Consider the following 27,986-nt stretch of genomic DNA (forward strand, 5'->3'; position numbering starts at 1 on the left):
TTTCAACGTTTATTTATTTTTGGGACAGAGAGAGACAGAGCATGAACAGGGGAGGGGCAGAGAGAGAGGGAGACACAGAATCGGAAACAGGCTCCAGGCTCTGAGCCATCAGCCCAGAGCCCGACGCGGGGCTCGAACTCACAGACCGCTAGATCGTGACCTGGCTGAAGTCGGACGCTTAACCGACTGCGCCACCCAGGCGCCCCAGCAGTACAAATTTCTAATAGGGATTTGATGATTCCTAGGATTTCGTATACTATTCTTAAATCTAAATTCACAAATTCGTTATTTGGGGGAACTTTCACACAACATGAAAGTTGATTAATTACTAATTATCTTTTCTTTATGGGCAATCCTAGTCATCGGGATTTTCCTTAACATCCATGGACTCATAATTTTCAGAACAAAATTGTGTTTTCTAAGTTTCTTAGTGTTCTTCAGTGTTGGATGTCAAATCATTATTTAGCTTTCTCTAAATCACACCGCTGGATAGCAGAGTTTTCACCATTTTTTGTTCTGTTGCAACTCCAGTAAATGTTTGTCAGTATTGCTGGATCCTGGCCAGTATTAATGACAATAGCAATGACAACATTTAATATTATTGAGCTTTTACATGCCCGGCAATGCTCTCAATTTTTTATTATCTTATGTAATTCTCTCTACAACCATATGCGGTTAAGATTAAGTTGGTTTCTCAAGGTCACACAACTAGTGAGTAGAGAAACCAGGCTTAAAACCTCACACAGGGTCTGTCTATGGATCCCAGATTTTTCATCAAAGCTTCTCCAAATGATTCAGCCTGAGAAGAATGTGACATCATGTTCCGTATTAATTAATTTAAAAACTTCATAAGAAACAAATTGAAACTTAGCTGATATTTAACCTTATCATCAAAAGACTTAACTAGTCCTTATTATGGTGACACCAGTCTCCTAAAATAAAATAGTTCTGACCTTATAAGGTTTGAATGTTTCATTGTAATATGACATTTCAGATTCTTGGGAATAATTGCTCTCCTATTTTCTTTTAATTGCCGCATATAACATACCGTGGAATGGTACGTTCTTCTTCCATCAAACTTGAACTATCAGCTACTTCTTTGATAATGGAACTTGGAATTGTATATATTTGGTTCTGTTTTATTTATTTGGTCATTGATGATACTCCCATTGTTTATGTTAGCAAAGATTGGGGTGATTCCAGATATCACCCTACACATTAATATATTTTCATATTTTTGATTTATGTATTGTGGGGAGGAGTCGGGGAGAATACAGATGAAACTTCTAATGTCTTTTTTAGAAAGTCCACAATATGGCAGAGCTCTCTAAGAAGAACATTAAACATACGATCAGTACACTTCAGGCCCCAGGGCAGGGGCTGCCATTGTCCTGAAAAGCCCCCGATTATTCATTTGCAGCTCTTCAGAACTGGGTCCTTATTTCTGAGGAACTCTTTACTGCCTATTACTGCTATCATACTGCAAACTTCTGGAATGTCCCGGGAAACATTGGATTTTTCTTTAGTGTTCTTATGGTCTTATCCAAGTTTCTTGCCTTTCGCTGGTTGTAAATTGTACCTGGCAGATCTATACCATACATGGCCACGTCCTTGATAGTAGAAAAAATAAATTACACATATTAATCAGAATTTAGTGGTTGTACTTTGACTTACAAGGTGATAACCCAGGGATTTGGGAAATAAATGTAGTCAGATTCTTATGGCGTGTGATAAGGTGGATTTTGAGAGAACTAGAAGGTTCTGAAATTAGAACAGCGTTCTCCCTTTTACTTAGAAAAATGAGTGAGTGGGTACAACTCACCATTAAAAATCTTAGAAGTTCCTTGATTTTTGGAACCTTCATTATCATAAAGGTATCACCATTTGGAGAAAGACTATGACTATCAAAATCAGGAACTTTACTACTTTCATGAAAATAAAGTAAATGGTCCCATTGTGGGTAACTTAAGAGTATTATGCCTCTTTTTCCCTTGGAACTGTGTGCCCTCCAGAACATCCTCTAAAGCCACCTAGAAAGAAATGCACAAGATAAAATAGCCGTTCTCAACCTGGCTACATTCGTCAGGACCAATGTAAGAGATTACTGATTTAAAGGAATTAATTTAAGTGAATTACTTTTCAGCTTTCTGTTTATAAAATCAAATATCAGTGCACTGAACTTTTGTATTGACTAAGTACTGGTGGGTTTTTTTAAAGCTAACTTGTCAATTGTGTTTGTGGTCATTCCATTATTCTTCGATTTGTATCTTAATGTGTCTTGCTATTTATTTTTAACTGCATTTGATTACTATTTTCAGGGCAACTCTGTGGAATAATTTTTGAGAAGGGTGAAATTTATTCCTTTTTCTCTTTGCTGTCCTTCTCAAGCATTAAGTGTTCCCACGCTCCCTTCACTCTTTATAGAACTTTCCAGAAGTGGTATGCATACTACAAAACTGCCTGGCTTGTCATCCCAATCCAACGACTGTGCAACCAAGAATAGGATTTGACCTTTTCTGTGCTTTAATTTCTACATATGCAAAATAGCCTGGTAAATTCGCACAACTTTTCTGCAAAGCAGAACCCCCTCCCCCAACAAAGGCAACATCCCATGAATCAACCAGAGACAGGAAGATGAGTTTGGGGGATGAGGCTAGGTATTTCCCAGATCTCTGAAATCACACCTTAGAAATGTGCGGATGTAGTTCATCCTTACGGAAACAAGCCTTTCTCTGTGTTGTCAAATTGTATTGAGTTAATCCTGACTCCATTTCACCTTGAAGCTCAGAGAGCCATTTCATTCCCCCAGTCTTCGGTAGTGATGTTGAACTCAGGTACCGAGTTGCTTTTCCATCTGTCCCTGAGCTGTTCTGTAACTTTGCTCACTCTTTCAGTCCCTCTTGCCAGGGCCTCAGCACCTTCTATGTACGCCTTTGTCTCTTCCTTTTCCTTGCTTTAGCAAATGTCACTTCCTTTATTAAGGAGTGCCCCTTTCTCCTTTTTCTTTCTCTGTGCCTTGCTAACTTTCAGACTTGGAACTTCAAAACACATTTCACCTTTTCCAGGTGGCTTTCTTTTGCCTTACCGTGGCCTCTTCTAGACGCAATTAGCATCTGTCTCAGCAAGTATTAGCATGCATGACAATGGCAGTCTTATTTACCTGTATTTCCGAAAATGGCTTGACCTTATTTTATCCAAGAAAAATGCTTTACACCTAATAGAAACCCCATGCATTTGGTAAGTGACTGACTTGCACAGTTTCTCACATGTGTGTGTTTATAGAATAACAGTCATACATTATTTTCTCTAACAAAAAACCAGTCAGAATAAGGAAGAGATGACCAGTTGGAATCAGTAAGTGTCCACCCAAATGCTTCTGCCAACCATCAACCAGGCAGAAACACCCCCAGGTATGGATGAGACGATTCACTGGACCTTAAATCTGTGTGTACCCAAGATTACACAAGTACCTAATTCTTGCTATGCAATCCTAAAGTAGAGTATAAATTCAATAAATTGTTTGAGTTTTATAATGAATCTCTTTGCTCAATAACCAATGTCATCAGCTAGATGATATGGAAACAGAATAGTTTTTTGCAAAATTTTTAAAAGTCAATAGTTATATATAGGTTTGTGTTGAATCTGAGCATAAAAATGTATTCAACATGTTGCTGCATCCATATCCTAATTTTATATAAGAATTGAAAACCTGGGGATGCCTGCAGGCATGGCTCAGTCAGTTCAGCATCTGACTCTGGATCTCAGCTCAGGTCTTGATCTCGGGGACGTGAGTTTAAGTCCCGCACTGGACTCTATGCTGGGCATGGAACCTACTTAAAATAAATAAAAGATTTGAAAATCCACACAAGACTCAGATATTAATAATTGCCTTCAGGTAGAGATTTATACCTTGTAAAATTCCTCGCTGTTGCTGTTAAACTTGTCAAGCTGCCTTAAAGTTATGAGACAAGTCCGGATGAATCTTCTACTCGGATCCATACACAGGATTGATCCCTAATGAAAAGGTTAATATTTTAATGGATTTATTTTGAATTTTTACTCCAAAGCACTAAGTACAGGTAATTAGTGATTCCATGCTATCAATCATCATTTTTGCTATTAAAATCATGCCACTTAGGCACTGGATATATATGTAAACTAGATCACATCATTTTACCACTAGGAAACTTACTACTATAACCCAGAATTTTATTCAAAGGTTAGTTTTTACCAAGGAGTGTTTGTATTTTTCATGAAAAAGATGGCTTAGTCTGAGTTACCGTGTTCTGAACGGTTTTTTCCCATTGTCTTTGCTGAGGAACTGGGGAAAAAACTTTATGTACAGTCGTCTGCTTCTTTTTCTCCTTTTAGGTTAGTGTTTCTGGGCCTTCAAGTATTATAACTTTGCAATGGCTTCACTAGTTTTCTGTTATGTTTGAGGCACAGTACTTTAGTGCATGTTTTTTTTTTTCTTAGCTGAATCTTCTTAATGTTTCTGACAAAAGAGAGAAGTACAATTGGTAAGTTACATTTCTTTACCTCCTATGTTGAAAGCAGTGACATGCTAGTACTATTTCTAATGGCACAAATTTTAAGTATAATGATGCCTTACATTGTAGTGGCACAGAAGATAATGGAAGCCTGATGCTCCTGATTAATATCATCACATATTAATAACAGCTAATTAACTTTCAGTTGAAGCATTGCAGCTGGATTATATGATCTTTGAATAAATTTTACTGTGATAAAAGGAACCTGTGTGCTAACATATTTTTGCTTTAATCTTTATTAGCAATTAATTCACTTATAGAAATATGCTACTTATTTACAGAGACTCTATCAATGGGATTTTCCTGACAGCACCGGTAGGATTTTTTTTTTTCCGGATGGGATAATGGGTGCTTTGTCATAGATGCATATGACAGTTAATGCTTTCAGTCATTTGCCAGAATAATCCATGAAAGAATATATATATATATATATATATATATATATATATATATATATATATATATAATACTAGAAAAATAATACTTTATCATTGATAAAAATCCTAAAATTCTTTGGGGCACCTGGGTGGCTAAGTGGTTAAGCATCTGACTCTCGATCTCTGTCTGCTAAGCTCATGATCTCACGGGTTCTTGAGATTAAGCCCCCCATAGGGCTCTGAGCTGGCAGTGTAGAGCCTTCTTAGGATTCCCTATGTCCTTAAATATCTTTAGTCTATTAAGTATGCAAATATGATACTAAGAATTAACTGGATGGCTGTCTATGTAGGGAAGGAAAAGAAACAAAGGAATACATGATAATGAAATAAATGCTTAGCTTCAAATAATCAGAAATTTACAGAGAGGTAGATTCAATTCTAAAAAGAAAGCTGAGAAAGATACAGCAGCAACCTTAAGGGAAGAGAAGTCTCCCAACATCGTATTTATTTATTTATTTTTTAACACAAAGCAGCCCCCTCCTTACCACTTCTGGGTTGATGGCAATAACTCGATTATGCATATTTTTATTAAAGGCAACCAAGACTTAGAATATTAATGGTGGGCTGTCCATTACACAAGCATCCCCCTATATAATTGTAGATGCCCCTATTTAATGAACATGCTTTAATTTTCTTTTTTTTTTATTTTTTATGTTTGTTTATTTTTGAGAGGGGGGGAGAGACAGAGCGTGAGCAGGGGAGGGGCAGAGAGAGAGGGAGACACATGATCAGAAGCAGGCTCTGGACTCTGAACTGTCAGCATAGAGCCCGATGTAGGGCTCGAACCCACAAACTGTGAGATCATGACCTGAGCCAAAGTTGGATGCTCAACCTACTGAGCCACCCAGGTGCCCCAATAATGAATACGCTGTAGAAGTCAGGGCAGAAGTTTCAGTGCCTTGTCAAGCTGGCCAAAGAGCTAGGTTTTGAATAATTATTACGTACAGGCAGTAGCACCTGTGAAAAGAGCATTTCTAAGCCTGAGGGTCACATTGTGGCCATGGGTGACCAGGACATCAAGGGGAGATCCACAAGATCTCTGGAGTTCGTTTGATATGTTTCCCTAACCATAGCTATAACTTTGAGAAAATGCCAGATAGAGAGCCTCTCATTATCAGTTCTGATTTCCTTCATCTAACTCTCTGTAATGTCCATGAGGGAACCATCACTAGGCTGTTATAGAACCTTCCTTCCTCTCACCCTTCATGTGGCCCTGTCAGTCATCTAAGTGCAGGTCTGAGAAGACATGCTTTTTGATCATTTTAAAATGAATTTTGTCTCATCAGAAACTTGAATTTTTGTATAAATTAGTACTTCTCAGAAATGACCCCTCATGTAACAGGAAATATAAATACTCCTGGCTTCTTAAGAAATAAAGAAATGGACACAATACAGGCATAGAAGCACAATGTAACTCACAAAGTCTTAAAATGCTTTCTGTTGAGATTACTGGGCATATTAGATATGTTGGAGTCCAATATTTTAGTAGTAACCTTATATTGATAACCTGATATTTTGTGTAATGTTCTAATTTACAAAATTTTTATATCCACCTTATTTGATCTTCACAATGAACTGAGATACATAATGTAGTTTTCCCATAATATAGTTATTATTGTGCCCTTTTACATGTGAAGAAGCTATTTTCCAATTTAAAAAAATGATCCTGTGTAAACAACGTTATTGCCAAAAATTGTGTTTGAGTGTTACGTAACTTACTAGATGCTGCCTAGATGCCCCTAAATCATAGGCTGGGGCAGAAGTTGCAAGTTCTTTTGAGATTTAATAAATTTGGATCCCACCCCTTACTTTGGTTCACACTCACAGTATCTCAGGAGACATTATTTTACGTGAGGTTGTAAGGTGCAGGTTACCTCTGGCTCTGTATCCCACTAAATTTTCAGTTTATACTCTGATTTCTCACACTAAGCATGATGCTCTGTTTTTGCAGTGAGTTACGCTAATTGCCACTGCTTTGATTTTTTTTTTTTTTCACTTTCACAGAGTACCAAAAGGCAGGAATGTGTGTGGGGCAACATTTGACAGACGTTTTACAACTGGGAGGGAAAGGCGTCGATCTGCAGCAAACAACAAAGGAAACAGTGTGGATTTAAAATATAAATAACTATTTTATTACTAGTGCCTTAGTCATTCTTGCCTCCAGGAACTTACCACCAGCCATCTTTACACTGAAAGGAAGCTGCCTACCCCAAGAAACTTCACTCCTCCTGTGCTAGTCTGCCTCCCACTGTCTTCTGTTTAGTTGTTCATCCAGAATCCCAGATTATTAACTTATTTCTGTAACACGCATGAATGATTATCTAACAAATATAGGATAAGGAAAAACAAACTCTATGTTTCTTGTCTCTCTTTATGTTTACTTAAGGAGCACTGACTCACTTCTGTGGAGGGCAGAAAAGTACCCTTGACAGTTGAGGGTAACTAGGTTATTTCTGGATTGAGACATGAGCAATTTAGGGTTTTCTTCAGTAAATTGAATATATTCATATGACGTATGCTTCCTTGGTGAATAGAATCCCTAAGGTCCTTTGGGAGCCTGCTCTGTCGACTCCTGCTTACTCACCTTAATACTCCTCTTAATACTCCTCTTGTAGGCAACTGTGGACCATCCTTCCATATAGCTTCCTCAGTTATTACTGAAGCCACTACTCAGACCACCATTTTGGATATGTATTCCCTGCTAGTTTTGTATCTGTCAAGTTACCATTCCAAAATATGGCTACAGATCCTTCTGCACTGAGACTGCCCTAAACCTATCTGGGATTTCCATTGCCCTGGGAATAAACTAGGAAAGTTTCACTCTCCTATCTAATGTTCAGAATACAAACTCTGTGGCCTGAGTTCTCAATGAATTTCTGAGTCACTTAGACTCTCACGAAAGAGCATTTCTTTCTTAAGAGCCTGTGAAATAACAAGATTATCTTTTGAAACTACATTGAGCAATTATTAATTTTTCTAGTCTTTATACCCTGCCCCTGCCCTGCCCACCTGGCCAAAGTCCTTGATTCAATTAGTGGAGACTGTGGTAAATTTCCATACCCAGGAATAAATAAACATTAAAAATGTATTTGTTAATATTCTGAAAATATTTTTCTTCTACATTTCTTAAGAAAAACATAATAATTATATCTTTCCTTCTTAGCCCAGAGTCTGTTATTTTCACAGTGACACATTTCTATTAAGATGTGTTTTAACACATAGTAAGTATTTCTGCACAATCCTGTGGCCAGTTAATAGAGTAATAGCTTTTTATTTTGGTATTACCATGCTGTATTAAAAATATTAAAAAAAACAGACATAGCTACATAAAAATTGTATGATTTGAAATGTCATCATTTCTACTTCATAGTAAAAAGAACACTATTCTTGACCCATATTTAAGCTAATAATGAACTTTATAATATAGGGAAAATCAAGCTCATCAAGGCAGCTAATGTAAATATAAGTGTCCACAGGAACTCTTAATGAAGAGCCATAGAAGTTGTCAGTTTTATGTGATGATTGTCAACCATAGAAAGTATATTATACTTATATCATGAAAAATGTGGACGATTTTGTCAGAAAGTTTGTCCTTTATTCTGAGGGCTATTTTAGAGAATGCTGTATTTGTAAAATTTGTAAAGTATGTGAAATTTATATATAGTTTATTTTCTTAATGTTTATTCTTGAGAGAGAGAGAGAGAGAGAAACAGAGTGCGAGTGGGGAAGGGGCAGAGAGGGGGGAGACACAGAATCTGAAAAAGGTACCAGGCTCTGAGCTGTCAGCACAGAGGCTGATGTGGGACTCAAAACTCAGGAACTTCGAGATCATGACCTGAGCCCAAGACGCTTGACCTACCAAGCCACCCAGGAGCCCCATACATATAGTTGATTTTTATTAATATTACTAGATAAACTAGTTATATTGTTCAGATCCACAGATTCTATATTTTTTCTAAAGAATGACATGTTTTCATGTACCTCCCCAAATAATACATTTAAAAACACTATTTCGTATCTAGAAAAATTAGTGTACAAAGGGTCTCTCAGATTGCATCATAAAAATTATGATGGTAGGCTCAAATAAGAAAAGTTAAATAGAACCATAATTATATCCTTAATGATTATTGTAATTAATCCACTCTGTGTTTTACTTGTGAATTACTTGACATTGAGACGACACTGATGAAATTTCTGCTGCTCTGAAAGTTTGGGAGCAAATTAATTTTTCAAAACACTACTGGCAATTTAATACACATATTAATTGATATTTAACTTTATGCAGTGAAATTGTTTCCTGAAAAATTAATTACTTTATCCTCCATTTGGGTTAATTATGAAGCAATACAACTTCAAATTAAAGCTGTAAATGGTTTTGATTTAATTACATTGTGATCATTAATAATGTAGGTAAATTTCTTCCACTTAAGACACCTATGATCAAAGAATATTTTCCCAAAAGATTCTCAGAATATTTTTGCTCTATTTTGGAAAAGGATGCCTGGGTATATAAGGAAGACGGCAGTGTGTTCATAAGAAAAGTTACCAGTGGGAGTCCTGTGCAGAATCAGAATTTTTAAATTAACAACCATTAGAGTATTTGCCCGATACAGTGGGTACAAGATTTAGTAGCAGGAGGCTACTCAAATTATCCTGGGTATGTCAATTATTGGTAGAAATATTAGAAAGAAATGGTTCTATCAAAGTATCACACACAATAAGTGGATGTGTAAAAAGAGACGCATATTATTTTCCTGTCTGCAAGCGGGGTGTTTTTGGTATTTGAAACAATTTCATTTCTTCTTTGATTATTTTTCCTGGTGAAGTTTAGTTTTGAAATTTTCCGTGTTTTTGATCCAATGCTCCATACGTCTTTTAAAAAATATATTTCATTTTTATCTATAAAGGAAAATTTCTTGCTATGTACCCAGTAATCTTTAAATACTTTAGGGGGATAACTTAACAAATCATAGAAACACTGTGATTCACAGTTTTGTATTCTCGGTCATTTTCAATAATTGTTCTTCTTTAGTATATTGTCTGTGTGGAACAGAAGACCTAAGTTTGACCTATAGGCATTAAGACCTGTATTATTTAATTTAAAAATCCTTTAAGCTCATTTTAGGAAAATTATTTCATGATGAATCATCAGTTAAAGTTTATAAATTGACCATTTATATTCTGTTCTTATATTTTTCACACCTTTTACACTTAATCTTGTACTGAATAGTGATGACAGAATTTTAATCCCTGATCCTGCATACAAAGTTATTTATGAGAAACTCAAATAGTCTACTTAAACTTTTATTATTAAATTGACAGGTCATGAAAGTTTGCCTTGGGCGTCTGCAGGTCAATCTTACATAGAGAAGAATTGGGTCAGACAGAGTGTCTTGCATTTAACACATTTTCTCCAACTAGATTTCAAGCTAGGAGTCTCTAAAAAATAGCCCAGTTATGTAAAATTTAAAAACACTGAATGATACAGCGCTTAGCCTAAATATATAATTGACAAATATATAAATTTAATGAGTAAAATACTATTCTACATTTCTACATATTCAGCAGGAAAACATAATTTACCTCAGATTGAGTACTTCATCAAAAGCAAATCACTTCAGATTTGTTCAATTACTGCGATGAATTTGAACATAGTAACTAAAAGTCTCAAAGTAATTTACTTTATCACAGTCCATGTTTGACAGCACTGGATATATCCCTGGATGGCCTCCCGTTTAAGAATTGGGTTTTTAGAGGTATTTTTGGTATATGACAGTATGATATCTTTTCTGCAATTTACCATAAGAATATAAACAATACTTAATATTTGTCAACTTACTATATCAATAATACATACTGATTGTAATTTACAACATAGAATGTTAATAAATGTTCTATAGTTCTATAGATCATTTATATTTAACATGAGTGGTTTCTAATTAAATAACCTCACATCTGATTATTTCAGAGTTTAACAGCAATATTGGGGCTCCTACCAAACACCAAAGCATCTGAGAAGTTTCATTTATTTTCTTTATTTTTTTTTTCATTTACTTCATTTATTTCAAACAAGTTACTTGCTATTTGACCTAGAGATTTACTGTACCATAGCATCCCAGTCCTAAATCAGTTTAAATATTCCACAAGTAAGTTTAGGCTTTCGCTGGTGTTTTGCGAGATGTTCTCCAGCAACCTGCACTCAGATACAGCCCGTGTTGATTTTCTGATGCGCTAAGTGGACGTGTATGATGCCGTCTGCTTGAGCCCATCCTTAAGCTGCTCCTGGATGCTTTGACTTGTACACAATGTAACAATTCATTTCTGGCAGTGAGCTGGATAGAATACATTAAGCACACATCCTGCATTCTGAACTGCTTTCTGTTTACTTTGAATTGTAATTCAAGGCATTGAGGTCAGGCTCTAAATCTTGGGACACTTTAGCCCCCTACTTTTCTCATACATTTTTAGCTCTGTTTCTCTGTCTTATGACAGAAAATGGTCTGAGATAAGGTGACTTCGTGTGTGTTATTTGGGTATAGGAAAAGGAACAATGCACTCCTCTCTCCTTGCCTCAGAGAGGTGTGACAGTATGCCTTCTGATACTTAAAAACAGGACATGAGGGGCGCCTGGGTGGCGCAGTCTGTTAAGCGTCCGACTTCAGCCAGGTCACGATCTCGCGGTCCGTGAGTTCGAGCCCCGCGTCGGGCTCTGGGCTGACGGCTCAGAGCCTGGAGCCCGTTTCCGATTCTGTGTCTCCCTCTCTCTCTGCCCCTCCCCGTTCATGCTCTGTCTCTCTCTGTCCCAAAAAATAAACGTTGAAAAAATAAATAAATAAATAAATAAAAACAGGACATGAGAGCCAGCTAATGCCAGCTTCAGTGAAACTCCATAATTTCTGGCATTTTGTTCTCTCCATTGCAAGGGAAAATGTAGAGAAAAGACATCTTATGTACTTTTCTTCAATTTTAGAATTCTTGACTGACCAGTAAGTGAAGGGAGAGGCAAAAATAAGAATCCAAATGTGTTCATTTATTTTTGAAAAATTTTTAATTTCTTTATTTTTTCTTTTTCTTCCTTTTTTTTTTTTTTTTTTTTTTTTTGAGAGAGAGAGATAGAGCATGAGCAGGGGAGGGGCAAAGAGGGAGAGGGAGACACGGAATCTGAAGCAGACTCCAGTCTCTGAGCTGTCAGCCCAGAGCCCGATGTGGGGCTTGAGCTCATGAACTGCAAGATCATGACCTGGGCCAAAGTTGGAGACTTAACCCAATGGGCCACAGGTGTCCCCAAATGTATTCATTTCTAATGTCACATCCTTTAAAAATATTATTTCATTTTTTTCATATTTGATCTTTGGGTATTTATTTGACCTCGAATAAACAGAATTTGGGACTAAAGAAATGGGGGTAGTTATCAGCTTAATAGAGAATCTTGACATTTTGTTTTTATTTCTTTTTAATAGTAAGACTTCTTTCTTTTTTAATGTTTATTTGAGAGAGAGAGAGAGAGAGCAGGGAGGGGCAGGGGGTGGGGGGGCAGAGGATCTGAAGCAGGCTCTGAGCTGTCGGCACAGAGTCTGATGTGGGGCTCAAACTCATGAACCACAGGATTATGACCTGAGCTGAAGTCAGATGTTTATCAACTGAGCCACGAAGGTGCCCAAGGATCTTGAATTTTAAAGAGAAAGTGAGATTAATAGTTATCTTACTGGAATCCATACATACTACACAAAAAATCCACAAATGGATCATGAATGTGGTACAAGTATCCAGAATATCAAAACTTCTGTGTTAAGTTAGTGAAAATAACAATAATGATGTTGAAAACATCCCTAAACCCAGAATGCTAAAATACACTAAGGAGAGGTTTGAAAATATAACTATAGCCTGCCAAAAGTAATTTAATTTTAGTTCAAAAATTCAAAAGTGTCCTAGAGGGCATTAGAAAAAAAGCAAGATCTAACAACTTTATTATATTACATCATTGAAAAGACATTTATTGCCAAAAATTCAAACCTGAATATAATCAAGCATCTAGATCAAATGTCCAACTTCTAGCATACACAGTGTTCAAAAAGCAAGTGAAGTGATAGAACGGGGTTGTGTAAACAAAATCCAGGTTATAGGACACTCTGTAGAATAAAAAAAACCTTCGCTTTGGTTTTTACAAAACATACCAGATAAAAAGAAATGGAGGAGTAAAATTCTATCGATTAAAGGAAAAGTTAGAGACATAAAGAATAATTTCTAGATGTGGAATTCACTTGTATTTGGCAAAAATAAATATATATTTTTTAAATCATAAGGCAATCAAGGAAAACAGTGATACAGATTTGTGATTGCTTATACAATGCAATTTTTGCTGTTTTATGGACGATAATAGAATTCCAGTTATGTTTTGTCAGAGCCATAGTTTTATACTAAGATAGTCACAGACTAAATATTAGGCTGTCTGTAAATTACTTCAAAATAATACCAGAGGATGGAAGGTGTGGATGAAACAATATTGTCCCTGGGTTGATAATTACATGGGGGGGGGTCCATTATACTCTTTTCTATATTTATGAATATGATTGGATTTTCCATAATAAAAGGAATAAAGAGGTTCTTGAAGGTAATTTTTATGGGAATAGCATTGCCATTAGGTGAAATATTCAAATATCACTCCACTCTGGTACTTTTTTATGTTACATACTGATCTGGTATAAATCTGAATTAAAAGAGAGTATTGGTTGAGAGAAGCTGAGATAATAAAGAGTTTGTGGTGCATGTGTAATAAAATATAATTTTACATGGTTGAATATATAAAGAAGTAGAAGAATATAAAGGTATAATAGTTATCCAGTATAGTAAAGGCTTTATTCTGATACAGTAAAATGTAAATGCGCTTAGGAGGGAGGAGATCCAGGGTCTGATGCCCTACCTGTCTTGTTAGGAAAGCCATTGGGCCTTCTGAGCCTCAAGTTTCTCTTCTGTAAAATGGTAATAAGCTTACTTCCCTCCAAAGAGTATTGCAGATGTTTACTAATTTGTGAAAACCCCTGGTATTTATATAATACTATGTTCTAAATATGTCATTGATAGATATTAACCCATTTCATTCTCACAACAACCCAGTGAGGTAAGTAATTTTATTGTCCAGTTTTACAGATGAGGAAGCAGGGATTAGATGAATCATTCAAGGGCAAACAGCTAGTAGTTGGATGAGTTGGGATACAAACTATGCCATCTGTCTCCAGAATCTGCGCTCTTTAACCAGATCTATGACATATAGCAAAATAAAACATCGTAGACACTTAATAAATGTTTTAATGATAAGTAGCGGTTATCTCTTCTAGTGGTAAATCACACATCAAAGAGGCTGATTTGTAGGTGTTCGTTAGTGCCAGCCTCTTCCAAAATTCCATCTTGAATTTGAAAAATTAAGATAAAAAATGTTGTGTAATTTAGTTTCTCTGTAGCAAACCTGTTACGTTGAGCATTTACAATTTAACAATCACTGTACTTAACACTGCATTTATCAATTTAGTCTATGCTCACGGCTGCCGCGTAATGTAGGAAATATTGTCCCTATTGTACAGATGAGGAACATGAAGTTAGAATGTTCTGAGTAACTTGGAAGACATCCTATGGCTTGTAAATGACGGAAACTCCTTATACGTCAAATGTGGTAGCGTTGATTCCAAATGCCATTTTGATAATCTTATTATCCAATTTCTCAAGAAGGTATGACAAGCTAGAAATTAATTTACACCTATTGTACTAAAAATTTTAATGATAATATTGCAGTATACTCCCAATACAATCTTGTGAGAAAGGCGAGTTATCTTATTTTTCTCTATGATGAGACTGAGGATCAATGAAATCAAATAATTTGCTCAAAATCACACAACCTGTAAATTATGAAGCAGGTGTCTCAGTCACTTGAGACAATAACCGCCATCCCTAGTGTCCAGCAAAAAAAAAAAAAGAAAAAAAAAAGACTTGTTTCGATCTTATTTGTATTTTCATACATTGTCATTCCCTTTTGAAATGCTATTTTCCTAAATAGGGAATACATTTGACCTGGCTGTCATACTTCCAAGTGGAAAATGCATTCTGATTAAAGTATGTGTTAGATCTTACTCACTGGGGCTTATTTATAAGACATCTTATTCATTGTCATGCCTTCTTCTCTTATATACACTTACGCATATGCTGCTCATAGATCACGTATATTACCTGTAGTAAATTGGAGCCTTCAAGTTTTGGGGCCATATGAACAAAAACTCATCAGGATTTGAGTTGGCATGAAAGAAAATATAAAGGGACATCATTCGATTCTGGTTTTTAATGCGTTGTTTGGATAGTTAAGGCAATTTAATGCTGAGGGTTATTCTTATGAAGAAATATATTCACCCTTCTCCCTGCTTTTGCAGATCGGAAGCCCGCAGAATTAACTCAGTTTATTTCAGTAGGCATCAAACTTTTACCAGGTGCTTCCTCCCACAATGAGTCACAGAGGTAGTCCTTAAAAGAAGTCTAAATAGTGAGTCTAAATAGTGTTCCCTTCATTTGGGCAGCATTTTAATACAGGTGAAGAGATAAACATATAGTATATATATATGTGTGTGTATATATATATATATATATATATATATATATATATATATATAATATATTTTGATGCCAATAAGAAGTATGGAAGAGTATGAAACCAATTAATTTGGAGCTAATTTAGTTGGGCAAGATTTGATAGAAGAGATGGGATTTGGACTGAGTGGCTATGAGGTAATTTCAGTGTAGGAGGTACGGAGAGATCAAATTGGAAGAGCTTTCAGTGTAAGGCTAAGAGAATGTGCTTTATTCCAAAGCAAATAAGAATAGATAGTAGACTTCTGAGCAAGAAGAACAATTTTATACAAGTCATATTTAAGTAAGATTTAGTATTGCAGTCTTATGTTTAGTGAGTTGTGTCAAGGATAGTTTATGAGCAAAGGGAATGCTATTGTAGCCATCCAGATGTCAAGTGATGAAGTATGGTGTGGAGTAGGCAGTGGAATTGAGAAGGAAAATAGGCTAAGGATCTGGATGGATAGAGAATGCATGCATGGAAGATGGCAGATAGATAGGTGGATAGATACATACATATATATTTCTATACTAATTAAGGCAAACAAAGATACCGTAAGAAAAAATTTAAACCCTTAAAATATAGCGGATGAAACAGGTGGGAGAACATTTTGGGTTTCATGTGAGTGTGCTGGGTTTCCCAGGGTTTCTGACCAATGAGAAGTAGTTTTCATACAGCTTCCTTCTCTGCCTCCCTCTCATTTTCTTTTCTTTTCTTTTCTTTTCTTTTCTTTTCTTTTCTTTTCTTTTCTTTTTTTATAAATGCTAGGAAATTTTCCTGTTTTATCTTTTTTTTAATTTTATTTTTTATTTTTTAAAACTTACATCCAAATTAGTTAGCATATAGTGAAACAATCATTTCAGGAGTAGATTCCTTGATTCCCCTTACCCATTTAGCCCAAACCCCCTCCCACAACCCCTCCAGTAACCCTCAGGTTGTTCTCCATATTTTAGAGTCTCTTCTGTTTTGTCCCCCTCCCTGTTTTTATATTATTTTTGTTTCCCTTCCCTTATGTTCATCTGTTTTGTCTCTTAAAGTCCTCATATGAGTGAAGTCCTATGATTTTTTGTCTTTCTCTGACTGACTAATTTCACTTAACATAATACCCTCCAGTTCCATTCACGTAGTTGCAAATGGCAAGATTTCATTCTTTTTGATTGCCGAGTAATACTCCATTGTGTGTATGTATATGTGTGTGTATATATATATATATATATATATATATATATATATACCACATCTTCTTTATCCATTCATCTGTTGATGGACATTTGGGCTCTTTCCATACTTTGGCTATTGTCAATAGTGCTGCTATAAACATGGGAGTGCACGTGCCCCTTTGAAACAGCATCCCTCGGGGCGCCTGGGTGGCGCAGTCGGTTGAGCGTCCCACTTCAGCCAGGTCACGATCTCGCGGTCCGGGAGTTCGAGCCCCGCGTCGGGCTCTGGGCTGATGGCTCAGAGCCTGGAGCCTGTTTCCGATTCTGTGTCTCCCTCTCTCTCTGCCCCTCCCCCGTTCATGCTGTGTCTCTCTCTGTCCCAAAAATAAATAAATGTTGAAACAGCACCCCTGTATCCCATGGATAAATGCCTAGTAGTGCAACTGCTGGGTTGTAGGGTAGTTCTATATTTAGTTTGTTGAGGAACCTCCATACTGTTTTCCAGAGTGGCTGCACCAGCTTGCATTCCCATCATTTATTTTCTTGATAATAATCTGCTTGTTCAGATATGGCTCATTTTCTCTCCTTGGGCAGGGGAGGGGAGAGGGAGTGTGACCAGGCCAAGATATTTCCTTTTCAGCCAGGGAGGCAATGTCCCTCAATACGTCTACCTCAATCCACAGGTCGGAATGCCATCACATGGCCATGCCTGTCTGCCAGGAAGCCTGAGCTTTGGCATCTTTGCCCTTAGATGTCATCTTTGCCCCATTTTGCTTTTCTAAGCCTTGATATCTCAATTGGTGAATTGGTGGTTACATGTTTCCTAAGTTTGCCATGAGGAATATTTGAGATAATTATTTGAAAGATGATTATTAAAAATTTAAAATGTATGGGGCTCAGTCGAGTAAGCGGCCAACTCCTGATTTTGGCTCAGGTCATGACATCAGACTCTTTGGGATCCAGCTCCACCTTGGGCTCCCTGCAGAGTGTAGAACCTGCTTAAGATTCTCTCTTGCTCTCCCTCTGCCCCCCACCCCATACACGCTCTCTGTCTCTGTCTCAAAAAACAATTTTAAATGTACAAATATGTTACTACTGGTGTTTAACAAAGAGTGAGAAAAGATAACACGTAAAGCAACAAATTAGTGGAAACTAGGAAAAAGAAAAACTGCCTTTTGATCACTTTTTAAAATTAAAAACAATGTTTTAACATTTATTCATTTGGGTAACACACAGCATGAGCAGGGGAGGGTCAGAGAGGGGGGAGACACAGAATGTGAAGCAGGCTCCAGGCTCTGAGCTGTTAGCACAGAGCCCGACATGGGGCTCAAACTCACAGAACATGAGATCATGACCTGAAGTGAAGTCAAATGCTTAACTGACTGAGCCACCCAGGCACTTTTCTTAATTTTAAGGATTATTATTATCACTGACCCAAAGCTATCTCTCCTTTTCATATCCTAATAATCAGTCTAACCTGTTTAGGAAAAAGTAAGTGAAAACATTCTTTAGTGCAGACTTTTAGTTGATTTAAAAGACGTGGCTTTGAATTTTAGGGACCGGTATTAATAAGCGCCTTTGATTCAAGTGCACTTAGCAAATATCTTCTAAAATGCAGTCTCTGCCCAAGGTTTGCCTCATTCACTTCTTTATGTAAAGTTTTCTCAAGGGAGATAATGTGGTAGCAGTTAACATTAAAAAGCAACACTGAATAACTGTAGCAGAAAGGACATAAAAAAGGCATATCCATTTGAAATTCCAAAAAGGATTATGTAAGCATCTTATGTTCCTTTCCCATCTTTGTAGATCATTTAATTTTTAATGGCTACAAATTTTCGGGATCCTGGTGTTTGAATTATATATGCGATAATTGAAGATATTCTGAAAATAAAACTTAGCAGTTCCAAAATATTTATCTATTGGAATTAAATGTGTTTGTCTGTGTGTGTGTGTGTGTATGTGTGTGTGTGTGTGTGGTCATACAATATTACTTATTTTTATGACAAGAATAAGCCATCATTCAAACATTTTTTTAGGGGCACCTGGGTGGCTCAGTCGGTTGAGCGTCCAACTTTGGCTCAGGTCATGATCCCGTGTTTTGTGAGTTTAAGCCCCACATCAGGCTCTGTGTTGACAGCTCAGAGCCTGGAGCCTGCTTCAGATTCTGTCTCCCTCTCTCTGCCCCTCCCCTGCTCACACTCTGTCTCTCTCTCACTCTTTCAAAAATAAATAAACAAAAAAAATTTTTTAAATTTATTTGAGAGAGTGGAGGGTAGGGTGGAATGGTAGAGAGAGAGGGATAGAGAAAATCCCAAACAGGCTCCGCACTTAACAGCGCAGGGCTGGAACTCAGGAACCATGAGATCATGACGTGAGCCAAAATCGAGTTGGAGGTTTAACTGACTGAGCCACCCAGGTGCCCCAAAAATTATTTTTGAGGTTACCTGGAGCAACACAGTTGAGTACATTCAGGTTGAATGTTTTTGTTTATTTTGAATTTATATCTTGTTTCTTTAAGAACATAGAAAACTCTTTGATGTCAGGAAATAGTTCATCAATTCACCGGTCTCTCTTTGTGTCAGAGATATAAGAGGTGCTCCATAAAGCCTTACTTTATTTTTTTAAATGTATTTAATAGCATAGAATAAATCGAAAACCATAAGCTCAAGACATGCTTCAGATCTACTGGAAGTTAGCATTGCAGGTAACAAAATCCATCTAAGGCTAAATAGTGATAAAAGCTGGTATAAAAAAATAAGCAAAAGCCACTCTGATAGAAGTTTAGGGTAAAAGACATCAAAGGCAAACAGACGTAATTTATGTAAAATAACTTTTTGAAAACAAAGTAAAAATGTAAAGAAATAGAGAATAGTTGAACTGGCATATGACAAGCTGGTTGAATTCCTCTACCAATAACTGAGAAAGGGGAGATTCAGGACTGTGAATAGTCAGCACAGAAGGGGAAGTGGGTGGCATGAAATCATCCCCAAGTTGTAGAGGGGGTGTCTTAGGGCAACATTGGTTCAAATTTGGGCTTTGCCATTTGTGCTGGTTGCATAGGTAAGCTTGTTTTGTTTTTATGTTTTAATCTCTGTCTTTATTTTCCTGTATTTTAAAAGCAAATGATAATATCATTAGGTTTAAATGAACTGACATGTAAAATACCTTACAACATGCCTTGTGCATATAATAAGCTCTCATGATTCTAAGGAAAGAAAAAGAACGATGCAGTAGTTGTGGGTCATGATAAAGCATGACTCAGACCTGGTGACAAAGCAAATGTTCACCAGCGGATTAAGTAGATCTTAAATAGTTGTTTCAGTGCTGGGTGAAGACCTCCCCTCATTATTCCTTCAGCAAATGTGTATTTAGTGCCTTCTTTCTTCCAGGCACTGTTCTGTGTGCTGCTGATAGGACAGGGGAGTCCTCTTTCCTTCAGGAACTTCAGAACCCAGGTGCAGTGGGGGTTCAACTGTGAAGAACCCGTAACACCTGTCCTCAATGATATGTCTAGCAGGATTCTCTCACATATGTTTCTGTACCAGCTATGCCAGGAAAACTATTTTTAGAGGAGTGAATGCTCTCCATGAAAAGGGATTACAACACCACAAAGGACTAAATTTCTCTCAGGGCAAGTGCATTGGTAGACTCAAGTATTCTCCATATGCCGTAGCTTGTGTGAGAAACGCACCGCTCACCAAGAAATGATAACCACAAATAACTTTAGGTGAGTGTAATTTTAAGTTCAGCAGTATACTTCGTTCAAATTTTAAAGCAAATTATTTTTCAGATCTTAAAGCATTACATATGATAGGTCAGGTGCTAAATGTGGCCTGTTTTTCTTTTCTTGATTCTTACCACTCAGAGATTCATCTGAATGGAAGCAATGCAAGTGTTCTATAATTCATGAATTCTCAGGCAGGATTAACAGTTATCTTAAGACTAACACTGGTATGTGATGGTGTAAGTTTTCATCTTATTTTGTCATATTTTCGCACTATGTATCTTTTCTAATTCTTCGTTGAATGCTTGTAGGGGTCTCCTGCTAACTAGAGAGTAACATTGCTATGAAGGAACATGTGTTTCGATTTTATGTGTTGTTGTCAGAAAACTTCATAGCTAGAGGTAGACATGTTACAAGGGATGTAAAAATAAATACCTATAAATATATTTATAAGCTACAAGACAGCTTACGAAACTCATATAATAACTTAAAAATAAGAAACCAGGGATGTCAGGGATGCTAGAGGTAATTAAAGCAGGAATATTATTTCAGAGGGACTATCGGTATGAAAAACATTGTATATCTGGATTTGTTGAGTATGAAACAAGAGCCAAGATTTGGGTCCAAGCTTCGTGAGCAAAATGCATAAGGAAAAGGTGAAGTTACAAAAAAAAAGGCTGCTGAGCAGGTGAAAACACACCAGTTCTCATGGGAAAGCACAGCATTTCCTGGCCCCAGTAATGAGGTAAAGGGGCTCCCGTGGCTTATCACTGAAACATTTACCGACTTCTGTCTCCAACATCAAAGGTAGTAACAAATATTTGTTATAGCATCTCTCAGAAGAAGCTGGAAGTTCCATGTTCAAATACAATTCAGCATCAATAAAAATATCTGTGTATGTAATTCAGTGAAAACCTTACAGAGCCAAATAAACCTTGGGTAAGGAGTCCACCTCTCCTCATAGAGGGAAAAATCTAGATTCACTAGCATGGAAGTCTATGCATCCTTCACCTCATTGTCTGTGATTATTTTCTTTTTTTTTTTTTTTTTTTTTTTTTTTTTTTTTTAATGTATCCAGGCTTTCAATGAGAACCAGATCCAGATTTTCTTGTTAGTATGATTTGATGGACCTCTGGTATACAATTCCCCTTTATGAGGCTGGGATTCTCTAGTTCTGTCTCTTTTTGAACGTAGCCATGAACTAAACCTTGGAGAGATAACAGAGAGATAGCCTGACGTCCTTTCCCCGCTTCAAATAGCTGGGAATTTTAAATGTCCGGACGCAGGGCCACCTGGAGAGCAGAAGTGATAACCCTTCACTCCCTTCCTCAACTTATCTTATTTTTTCACCCAAGTGAATTTTGCAAAAGTAGTTTTGCTTGCAAGTACTTGGCTAATTGTAGTATTAAGTACTACTGCTTATAACAGGATGTGTACTTGATAGGATGGTTATGAAAATGACTCTAAAGGCACGTCTGCAGAGTATCAGCACAGAGCCCATCGTAGTGATTCCCATGTTTGTCTGCACTTTGGAATACCCAGGGAGCTTTGAAAAAGACTGAGGCTGCATTTCACTTACAGAGGTTGTGATTTAATTAGTTTAGGGTGTGGTCTGGGCTTTGGAAGTTTGGAAATGTCTCTAAGTAATTCTTAAGCGCACAGAATATGGGAGTCACTGACCCAGAACCTAGTAAATGCTCCTCAGGCTAGCTCTTCCTGCTGCCAGGTATACTTTGATGAAAGCTGTGGTGCTATAGGCATCACATGCTAATTTTAATTTCCCAGATGTGTTTTCAAGAATACAGCAGATGCCATATAAAACAACAGTCTTGTGTTTCTGTTTAAGGTGAGAACTTAAATTACAACATAGGCTTTTAAAAAGTACCATAAAAATGTATTGTGCAACGTATACTACTAATCAAATCTTTTTCTATATAGGAATAAATAAAAAAAGCAAATCATGAGTCCAGCAATTATGGGCAGTTCAAGAGCTGACTTTGCACAATGTCAACAAGTAAAAAGATGTGCTGAAGCATTCAGTAATGATTTGCAAGTCAGCAAACAGTGATAGCAGCTGCTTTATAGGTGGAAAAAAATTGTACCTCATTCTCACCCTCAGGGAATATACGTGTTTAATTCATTTCCTGTTGTAAATGTGAAAATGTTCATTAGACTTAAAAAAAAAGTCTCCTGTCATGTACATAAAGTTGATGTGAATTAACTGATTAAAAATATGGCTGCACTGGTTCAGCCTAAATAATCCACAGGGCTCAAGCAAGAATAGATTGAAAGAGGTTCAAATTCAAAGGCAATTTAAGAGTTCTCTTTACCCAATCCTCTCATCTTGTGGAGGAGGAAACCCTTTTTCAGAGGTATCAGCCACTTTCCCAAGGTCATAAGATGATCTCGTAGAAGATACAGAGTTGATTTCTCCCATCTTCTAAACCATTTAGCTTGTTTTGATTAGGTGATGCTGACTTCCTGGAAAATGAGTCTCCCTAGATGCAAAGCTTAAGCGTTCAAGTCTAGATTCCTTTAAATCAGAGAAGAAAGCAAATTCATTAAGATGGTGTCAAAGCAAAACTCATATTGACAAGGTTAAACAGGTGACAGAGACTTTATTCAAGGCAATGGCAATGCAGGAGAGAGACCAGAATTAAATCTCAGCTCAATTCTGCTGAAACAGAGGGTCGGGTGGAGGTGAAGTGTGGATGTGTCTGCGTGTGCCGGGTGAGAACAGAGGCCATTTTCGTTTGCTACTTGGCTTTGCTCAAAGGAAAAGTCAATGTTCTCCAGTAGTTCTACAACTCCAGAAAGGTGTTTACCAGTTAGGCTCCCACTCTCCCACAGAGACTGGAAAGGGGCACTCTCTTCCTAGACACTCACTCCCCGATCTTTGAGAAAAGATATTTCTTGATTGTGTAACTGGCAAGAGACATTTAAAAAGATATACACCTCACGGGGTACCTGGATGGCTGGCTCAGTCAGCTAAGCAGCCGACTCCGGCTCAGGTCATAATCTCACGGTCCATGAGTTTGAGCCCCGCATCGGGCTCTGTGCTGACAGCTCAGAGCCTGGAGCCTGCTTCAGATTCTGTGTCTCCCTCTCTCTCCGCCCCTTCCCTGCTCATGCTCTGTCTCTCCCTCTCTCTCAAAAATAAATAAACATTAAAAAATAAAATAAAAAGATACACACCTCAGAAAGAATGGACAAAAGGTAAAAATAATAATATTAATAGTAAATTAATTAATTAAAAGTAAAACTTTTTATTTTATTTTATTTTTTTAATTTATTTTTTTTTTTCAACGTTTATTTATTTTTGGGACAGAGAGAGACAGAGCATGAATGGGGGAGGGTCAGAGAGAGGGAGACACAGAATCGGAAACAGGCTCCAGGCTCTGAGCCATCAGCCCAGAGCCTGACGCGGGGCTCGAACTCACGGACCATGAGATCGTGACCTGGCTGAAGTTGGAGGCTTAACCGACTGTGCCACCCAGGCGCCCCAAAGTAAAACTTTTTAAAAATGAGGCTGAATTACATATTTAAGGTGCTAACATCTTTCTGTTACCTTGACTCTTGAATAAAATGTAATACTTGCTACCACTGCTGAAAGAAAATGGACAGTTACAAGTTTTCTCGAGTAAATGTTCTAAGAAAAGGCAGGTCAGGAACCAGAATCAGGAAGAAGCCTTTCTGAAGTTTAGTCAAGCTAAGACAAAAATTGAAGACATTTTGTTCAGAAAAATTTCCTGTTCTAATTCTAGATCATATCTTATATTTTTAAACCCTACTTACATCTATTTTATTTGATTTTCACATCAAATTATGAATTTGAAACCACAAAAATGATACTTATTCAATGGGTTAGAGTATTGAGACACAAGGATATCAAAATCTTAGTAAGTCTCAGAATTGATAAGTGACACAGCCAGCAGCTGTCGTGGCCATTCTAAACCCAACAACTATAAGTTTTCAAAGTAGTCAGTGACTTTGTTGGTAATTTCAGGCATGTGCTGATATACGAAGAAAATACGGTTTATTAGCATGCCAGGCAAATTGAATCCTAGCACTGATTTACTACAGTTGCTGAAAATGACCTCAAAAGTCATTGTATTGTGGAGAGCCTTGGTGGCTCAATTGGTTAAGGGTTGGACTTTTGATTTTGGGTCAGGTCATGATCTCACGGTTGTGAGATCGAGCCCCACATTGAGCTCCTTGCTGAGCATGGAGCCTGCTTGGGATTCTCCTTCTCCCTCTCCTACTCTCCAAATAAATAAACAAACAAACAAACATAAAATAAAAGTATTATCTAGATCTCACTTATCCAGTATGGTATGGCCATATATGGCTGTTGAGCACTTGCAAAGTAGCTAGTCTGATTGAAATGTGCTGTAAATATTTTATATGTACTGGATTTTGAAAACCTAGTATGAAACAAAGAATATAAAATACATTAATTAGCATTTCTTTTTTATTGAATCAATGGTGAAATGATAATATGTTGGATGTATTGAGCCAAATTAAATATAACATTAAAGTTAATTTCACCAGTTTCTTTTCTATTTTTAATGTTCCTACTAGAAATTAAAAATCCCATATGCAGCTCATATTATATTTTTGTTGGACACCATCAATTTAGATAATTAAATATTAACCATTAAATACTGTCTGCCATGCACAATTACTTAGAATTTGGATAACAAATAAAATGATCTTGTGAATATTTTGGAAGCCCTGGCTTCCATTTAAATGAAAAATAGCATAAGAGACTGTTGAGAACTGAGAGCAAACTGAGGGTTGATGGGGGGTGGGAGGGAGGAGAGGGTGGGTGATGGGTATTGAGGAGGGCACCTTTTGGGATGAGCACTGGGTGTTGTATGGAAACCAATTTGACAATCAATTTCATATATAAATAAAAAAAAATAAATGAAAAATAGCAATTTAAATTTGTCCTTAAAGAACTATGAAGAAGGTTAAGCTAATTTGAAATGCTTGGATACTTTGAAATCAATTTTTAGTGGAAGCATGTTGATGAAATGATTCAAAAAATATTATACCCATAAAAAGAGAGTTCAGGAAAGGGTGGCAGGGAAGCTCAGATACACAAAGTTATAGAAGGCCACAGACCAACAAAACATACACACAAAAAAGCTGTGTAAGTGTGCCTGGGAACATTCATTCTTTAGTGCTGAAAGTGAGCAAGGTTCTCTGCACAGTCACATGAGAGCTGTGAAGATGAGAAATGCATAGTCCACAGTACTCTAAAGTTTTAGATTCTTGTTTCAAATGTGTAATTTTAACCAAGATAGTGACAGAGAGACCAAAGCATGTGCCTATTAAATAAATGTCTGCCTCATACACCAGTCATTGTAACATCTGTCAGACATGATACTCTTGTGCCCTCATAAAAAATAAAATAAGTCTCTCAAATTGACAATCTTAGTTCTGTCTTCAACTGACAATTGGCTCCAACTTCAGCTTGTGGCCAAAATGGAGTAAAATGAACCAGATTTCTCCTGTCACTTGAAACAAGAATAATGGACAAACATATAAAACAACAGTTTTCAAGTCTCTGTACAGCAGGCAATGACAACGATTCTGGGAGATATGAAACCAAAGAGGTATATGCTTTATGACTAACTCAGCTGAGTTCCTTAAGAGAGTTCCCAGGCCATTAAGTTGGGCAGTGGAGGTCAAGAGACCCCTCCTACTCCTTGGAAAAAAGACGTGTCACTTAGAGTTCCACTTTACAACTCATTCTATGAGGCCCACAATAATCTGAAACTGAACACAGATAAAGGTATTTTGGGAAAAGAAAACTACAGACCATATGCATCATGGACATAGATACAGAAACTCTAAATAAAGTTTTAGCAAATAGCACCCGACAACGTATAAAAATGGTAAGGTTTCATGAGCAAGTGGGATTTATCTCAGGAATGCAAGAGATTGGGCTAACATTTGTAAACCAACGTAATTTACTATACTAACAAAATAAAGAAGAGACTATAATATCTCAGAAGTAGCATTTGACAAAAGTCAGCATTTATTCCTGATAAAGCTCTCAGCAAACCAGGAATATAAGTGAACTTTTCCAAAATGATAGACAGTACCTATGAAAAACCTTCAGCTAGTAGTATGCTTAGTGTTGAAAGACTTAATGCCTTCCCTCTAAACTGAGTCATAAAACACAAATATTTGTTCTGGCTACTTCTATTCAATATTATACCAGAAGTGTTAGCCAGTAAAATGAAGCAAAACAAAACAAAAACAAAACAAGAATACATTCTCTGAAAACGGAGACATTAATTTGTCCACTGAGAGATGGCATGACCATCCAAGTGAATAATCAAATGGAGTCTTTTTTTTTTTTTTATAATTTTTTTTTCAACGTTTTTTATTTTTTTATTTTTGGGACAGAGAGAGACAGAGCATGAACGGGGGAGGGGCAGAGAGAGAGGGAGACACAGAATCGGAAACAGGCTCCAGGCTCTGAGCCATCAGCCCAGAGCCTGACGCGGGGCTCGAACTCACAGACCACGAGATGGTGACCTGGCTGAAGTCGGACACTTAACCGACTGCGCCACCCAGGCGCTCCACAAATGAAGTCTTTAAAAAGTCTCCCAGAGCTAACAATCACAAGGTTGTGAGATTAAAAAAAAATCAATATACAAAATCAAAAGTATTTAAATAGCAACAAAAAATTGTAAATAATAATAACAATAATACCAGTTATAAGATGCAGGAAACATATGAAATTCTTTGGGATAAATCTTACAGAACATTTGGAAAACAGTGAAAAATGTAAAATGTAGCTAAGAGAAATGGAAAGTACCTGTGTTAAAGGGACATGCATGCTATGTTCACGGGTGGGAAGATTCAGTGTTATTTAGTATTTCAGTTCTCTCCAGTTTCACCTCCAGTTTTAATACAGTGTCAATAGGGCAACTGACAGTTTAAAAAAATTTTTTTAATGTTTTTATTTATTTATTTTTTTTGAGATAGAGAGAGACAGAGCATGAGCAGGGGAGGAGCAGAGAGAGAGGGAGACACATTTTCCGAAGCAGGCTCCAGGCTCTGAGCTGTCAGCACAGAGCCTGACATGGGGCTCGAACTCACAAACCGCGACATCATGACCTGAACCGAAGTCACTTAAACAATGGAGCTACCCAGGCGCCCCTCAACGGACCGTTTTTAAGTTGAAAACTGAAAAGCAAAAATTCAGTGGGAAATGGAAAGGAACTAGAGTACCAAAAATTGCACATAGAGAGAAAGACCAAATTTGAGGACTATCATTACTTGATTTCAAGACTTCTGAAAGTCTTGAAATCAAGACTTAGATTTCAGTAATCAAGCCAGTGCAGTGTTGGCACAAAGATAGAATGGAGTGCAGATAAGTGCATGCATATGTGAACAACTGATTTTCAACATAGTTGCAAAGGGAATTCTATGAAGAAGACAAGTCTTTTCAAGGAATGGTACCAGTACAGTCAGAAACTCATATGC

The 27,986-nt window shown here is 37.0% G+C and overlaps 1 protein-coding gene across 1 annotated transcript in view; it reads left to right on the forward strand.

Annotated features, from left to right (window-relative positions):
• Positions 1–27,986, forward strand: part of SGCZ (sarcoglycan zeta) — a 1,125,109-nt gene that overhangs the window by 211,808 nt on the left and 885,315 nt on the right. The window lies entirely within an intron of this gene.

This window comes from Herpailurus yagouaroundi, unplaced genomic scaffold, assembly GCF_014898765.1.
Source record: "Herpailurus yagouaroundi ecotype Mexico unplaced genomic scaffold, PumYag 181, whole genome shotgun sequence".
NCBI lineage: Eukaryota > Metazoa > Chordata > Mammalia > Carnivora > Felidae > Herpailurus > Herpailurus yagouaroundi.